This window comes from Lithobates pipiens, unplaced genomic scaffold (assembly GCF_037356315.1).
Source record: "Lithobates pipiens isolate NorthernLeopardFrog02 unplaced genomic scaffold, aLitPip1_a1.2 Scaffold_27, whole genome shotgun sequence".
Taxonomy (NCBI): domain Eukaryota; kingdom Metazoa; phylum Chordata; class Amphibia; order Anura; family Ranidae; genus Lithobates; species Lithobates pipiens.
Genome location: NW_027507788.1, coordinates 23857763 through 23863762, shown reverse-complemented (window position 1 = coordinate 23863762; position 6000 = coordinate 23857763). Strand labels below are relative to the sequence as shown.

Sequence of the window (6000 nt, the reverse complement as noted above, 5' to 3'; positions counted from 1 at the left end):
GGGGTTTTCACTAGCTGTAAGACATAATCATCAATAATAAAAGAGAGAAATGCTTGAATGTTATCACTCTGTGTGTAATAAACTATATAATATATGAGTTTCACTTATTGAATAGACTTATTGAAATAAGTTGATTTTATGATATTCTATTTATTTTTTTTTATTTTTTTTAGGTGCACCTGTATGTTGTTCCAAGTGCACTTATAGGGCTACAATCACCTTAGAGTGTAATTCCACTTTTGTTGAGAAAAAACAATCCCCGTTGGGTGATTTATGCACATTGTTAACAAACTTTGTAGCAAAGTCCTACCTTTTGCTTCTCTGAAGAAATAGCTGTTTTTTTCCCCCATATCCTGTGCCAACTGATTCTGAGTGAGAAGATCTGGTTCATTATAATCACCTGGTGCACTTTCTGTGTTCTAATGAGAAAAGCTGCAGGGTCAACATCTCTTTAGAAGTATTTAACCCTAGGGAAAAACTGAAGTTCCTATTGCAGGGAGTACCTGAACTCTGACTTGTATCTTAGTGCAGACTTCTGGGAAAATCAGCGAGCCAATCACACAAACAGGAAATTACCTTTTTGGGGAAGTTCTGTACACCAATAATGTACAGAACACCTCCAGGTTGCCATATTGCATTGCATTTTACAGCGGCTGCAGATTAAAATGGAAAAGTCTTTTTAACCACTTGCCGCCCGCCCTATAGGCAATTGACGGCGGCAAAGTGGTTTCATAATCCTGACCGGACGTCATATGACGTGATCAGGATTATGAGCCGCTGCGCGCCCCCGGGGCGCGCATCGCGGCGATCGTTGTTGCGGGGTGTCAGTCTGACACCCGGCAACTACGATCTCGGTAAAGAGTCTCCGACGGAGACTCTTTACCATGTGATCAGCCGTGTCCAATCACGGCTGATCACAGTGTAAATGGGAAGAGTCGGTGATCGGCTTTCCCTCACTCGCGTCTGTCAGACGCGAGTAGAGGAGAGCCGATCGGCTGCTCCTCTGACAGGGGGGGTCTGTGCTGATCGATTATCAGCACAGCCCCCCCGAGGATGCCCACACTGGACCACCAGGGACGCCACCAGACCACCAGGGAAAAGGTAATAAAGGTCATAATCCTCCCTAGACCACCAGGGATGCCAGTCAGCACAATGGGTGCCAATCAGTGCCTATAATGGATGCCAATCAGTGCCCACAATGGGCATCACTGATTGGCATGCATTATTGTTTGGCACTGATTGGCATCCATTACTATAGTATAACACCGATGCCGCCTATGAGTGCCCACCTGTGCCGCCTATGAGTGCCCACCTGTGCCGCCTGAGTGCCCACCTGTGCCGCCTGAGTGCCCACCTGTGCCGCCTATGAGTGCCCACCTGTGCCGCCTATGAGTGCCCACCTGTGCCGCCTATCCATGCCCAACTGTGCCGCCTATCCATGCCCACCTGTGCCGCCTATCCATGCCCATCCGTGCCCATCCGTGCCGCCCATCCGTGCCAGCTATCAGTGCCAATTTGTGCCACCTATCAGTGTCCGTCCGTGTCGCCCATCCGTGTCGCCCATCCATGTCGCCCATCAGTGCCGCCTATCAGTGCCACTTCATTGGTGCCACATTGGTGCCCATCAGTGCCGCCTTATCAGTGCCCATCAGTGTAGCCCCATCAGTGCCCATCAGTGAAGGAGAAAACGTACTTATTTACAAAGTTTTGAAACTGAAACAAAAAAAAACATTTTTTTTCTCAAAATTTTCGGTATTTTTTTATTTGTAGCGCAAAAAATAAAAACCGTAGAGGTGATCAAATACCACCAAAAGAAAGCTCTATTTGTGGGAAAAAAATGATAAAAATTTCATTTGGGTACAGTGTAGCATGACCGCGCCATTGTCATTCAAAGTGCGACAGCGCTGAAAGCTCAAAATTGGTCTGGGCAGGAAGGTGTTTAAGTGCCCGGTATTGAAGTGGTTAATAACATTAAATGGCTTGTGCAGCAATTGTATATGAGATATTAATATATATATATATTTAATTTTCTATATTTATATTTCTAAAAGTGGAGTTACCCTTTAAGCCTGATAGTTTTATATAGAAATGTTTTACAGTGAAACGTCGCGATTTCGCCACTAGAGGGAGAGTCAGCACGCGTTCCCATCCCCATGCGCTCTCTATCTCTTGCCGAACGACTGCTGTGACTGTACAGACTACAAGACGTGCTTCGTGACGGCTGCAATTTCCAGCGCAAAAATGCGGCGTAAGTAGAAAACAGAAATTTGCATTGGCAACGTATGTGGTGTCTGTGTCAACAAAGAGCAGCAGAAGACGTTTAATAAAGCCGGCCAAAAAAATGAGTCTTCAGAAGTCGAAACTTAGTTAATTCTGGCATTTTTGTTCACATGCAGCTGTTGCCGCACCCTCTAACACGTCAGTTCGGCAGGGAGACATTTTTGCAGTGGAAAGATGGCGTTGCCTGGAGCAACCAATGCTAGCCGTTGTTCTGTAATCTGAATTAGTGTTTACTGTGGGCAGAGAGACATTTCCTTCCTGCGTTTGTAGAAAGTTGTGTAAGAAAGTTTTGGATCGTCTGTCCATGAGTTTTGAGACTGAGATATGTCCAGGAAGCGTCTGATGACACTTCAACCGTGTTCAATTTCAAAAACCACACACAGTTTTCGGGAAGCTTGTGCCACTATAATACAAATATATCTTTATGGTTGGTACAGCAGCATAAAACGAGCACCTATATTATTATTTAGTATTGTAAAGTATCTGTTGGACTTTATGGGATGCTCCTCTGGAGCTCATCAGAAGACTGCCAAATCTTCTAGAGCTCATTAGAAGACCGTCAAGGTCTTCTAGAGTTTATCAGGAGACTGCCAAGGTCTTCTAGAGCTCATCAGGAGACTGACAAGGTTGTCTTGAGCTTATTAGGAGACTACCAAGGTTTTCTAGAGCTGATCAGGTTACTACCAAGATCTTCTGTAGCCCATCAGGCTGCCAATGTCTTCTAGAGTTTACCAGGAGACTGCTAACGGTCTTCTAGAGCTCATTAGGAGACTGCCAAGATCTTCTAGAGCTCATCAGGGGACCACCAAGATCTTCTAGAGCTCATCGGGAGAATGCCAGGAACTTCTAGAGCTCATGAGGAGACCATCAAGATCTTCTAGAGCTCATCAGGGGACTGCTAAGAGCTTATAAAACTTATTAGAACACCAAGATCCTCTAGAGCTCATCAGAACACTGCCAGGATCTTCTAGAGCTCATCAGGAAACCACCAAGATCTTCTAGAGCTCATCGGGAGAATGCCAGGAACTTCTAGAGCTCATGAGGAGACCATCAAGATCTTCTAGAGCTCATCAGGGGACTGCTAAGAGCTTATAGAACATATTAGAACACCAAGATCTTCTAGAGCTCATCAGGAGACTGCCGTGTTCTTCTAGAGCTCACAAGGAGACGGACAATAATTTCTAGAGCTCATCAGGAGCCTGCAAAGATCTTCTACAGTTCATCAGGAGACTTCCAAGAACTTCTAGAGCTCATCAGGAGGCCACCAAGACCTTCTAGAGCTCATCAGGGGACTGCCAAGATCTTATAGAACTTATCAGGAGAACACCAAGATCTTTTAAAGCTCATCAGGAGACTGCCATGTTCTTCTAGAGCTCATGAGGAGACTGCCAATAACTTCTAGAGCTCATCAGGAGCCTTTGAAAATCTTCTACAGTTCATCAGGAGACCGCCAAGAACTTCTAGAGCTCATCAGGAGACCACCAAGCTCTTTTAGAGTTTATGGGCAGACCGCCAATAACTTCTAGAGTTCATCAGAAGACTGCCAGTATCTTCTAGAGCTCATCAGGAGACCACCAAGATCTTCTAGATCTCATCAGGAGACTGCCATGTTCTTCTAGAGCACATCAGGAGACCCCCAATAACTTCTAGAGCTAATCAGGAGACTGCAAAGATCTTCTAGAGTTCATCTGGAGACTGCCAAGATCTTCTAGAGTTCATCTGGAGACTGCCAAGATCTTCTAGAGTTCATCTGGAGACTGCCAAGATCTTCTAGAGTTCATCTGGAGACTGCCAAGATCTTCTAGAGTTCATCTGGAGACTGCCAAGATCTTCTAGAGTTCATCTGGAGACTGCCAAGATCTTCTAGAGTTCATCTGGAGACTGCCAAGATCTTCTAGAGCTCATCAGGAGACCACCAAGATCTTCTAGAGCTCATTAGGAGACCATTAAGATCTTCTAGAGCTTATTAGGAGGCCGCCAATAACTTCTAGAGCTCATCACGAGACTGCCAAGATCTTCTAGAGCTCATCAGGAGACCGCCAAGATCTTCTAGAGCTCATCAGGAGACCACCAAGATCTTCTAGAGCTCATCAGGAGACCATTAAGATCTTCTAGAGCTTATTAGGAGGCTGCCAATAACTTCTAGAGCTCATCACGAGACTGCCAAGATCTTCTAGAGTTCATCTGGAGACTGCCAAGATCTTCTAGAGCTCATCAGGAGACCACCAAGATCTTCTAGAGCTCATTAGGAGACCATTAAGATCTTCTAGAGCTTATTAGGAGGCCGCCAATAACTTCTAGAGCTCATCACGAGACTGCCAAGATCTTCTAGAGCTCATCAGGAGACCGCCAAGATCTTCTAGAGCTCATCAGGAGACCACCAAGATCTTCTAGAGCTCATCAGGAGACCATTAAGATCTTCTAGAGCTTATTAGGAGGCTGCCAATAACTTCTAGAGCTCATCACGAGACTGCCAAGATCTTCTAGAGTTCATCTGGAGACTGCAAAGATCTTCTAGAGCTCATCAAGAGAGAGCCAAGGGCATTTTATTTTGCTTTTTGCTGTGCAAGTAACACATGTACGTGTCCATGTTCACTTCGCGCTCCCAGCACAGTAACTGAGCCGTCAAAGACAGCTCTCGTTCTCTACTAATGTTCAGGAGTTAGCAGGATCGGCTCCCACTCATCTGACCACTGTAACAGCCAAAACATTGTGTCCTGCTCTCTCCTCCTATCAGCAAACTTTCTGTCTTTGATTGGCAGTAGACCCAGATTAGTTTTGCTAAACTGCTTCTTTCTCTCCCAATCTGAACCATGCTATGTAACAGGGGACTGATGAAAAAGACGGATACTTTTTAAAATACATTTGAGGATTTTTAAAGGCTACTTAACTGGATTAAATATCTGACCATAGTTATGCCTTGAAACTGAATTCAAGCCTTTCCTTCAGTCTTGCACCGTTGTACCAGCCCCTCTCCTGTACTAAAATATCTTACTCTGATTTCTTTGCACACTGAGTTTCTCATAATGTGTATTAGAATCTGCAGCAAGTCAGAGCCTGCCTCATTTCCTGGCTGGAGGACATCCAGCATCATCTAGCACTTTCCTCCCCAACCTGACTATCCCTTTCATTAAAACAAACAGAGATTTCACGGCTCCAAGTCAAAACCACTGACAGGCTGCTAACTCTCCAAGTAGATAGGGGTTCCAGGTGCAGGCTGATTGCATAAGCCAAATGTGTAGAAACAGAACGAAACTCTGGATAGCCGCACTGTGGATTGTGTAAAAATTAGATGCTTTTATTTCTTCAAAGTGCAAGTGCAAAACTCCATTGAACAAAACATCACAGCAAAAAGGGAACAAAAAAGGATTTTGGACAAAGTTTCTGACGCGTTTCAAGCTACAAACAGCGCTTACTCATAGCTCATAGCTATGAGTAAGCGCTGTTTGTAGCGTGAAACGCGTCAGCACAAAAAAACGCGTTGCACTTTGAAGAAATAAAAGCATCTAATTTTTACACAATCCGGAGTGCGGCTATCCAGAGTTTCGTTCTGTTTCTACACATATCCCTTTCATTCAATGGATTTCAGATCTTTCAATCGTGGTGCTTCAGTATCACATGTTGGGCTCTGCACAAATGTGGTGTGCTTAGAAACGTTCAAGCCACATACACACTATCAGATTTTCTGCTGATTTTTTTTCCTTCAGATTTACCAAAACT

General features: G+C 44.7%; 1 protein-coding gene across 1 annotated transcript in view; it reads left to right on the top strand.

The window, feature by feature from the left end:
• The first annotated feature begins 2170 nt into the window (after positions 1-2170).
• The window catches only part of CIC (capicua transcriptional repressor), a 240222-nt gene continuing 236392 nt past the window's right edge, over positions 2171-6000 (top strand). Inside the window, exon 1 of the mRNA XM_077456632.1 lies at positions 2171-2248. The gene's annotated coding sequence lies outside the window, so the exon portion shown is untranslated. The remainder of the gene's footprint in view (positions 2249-6000) is intronic.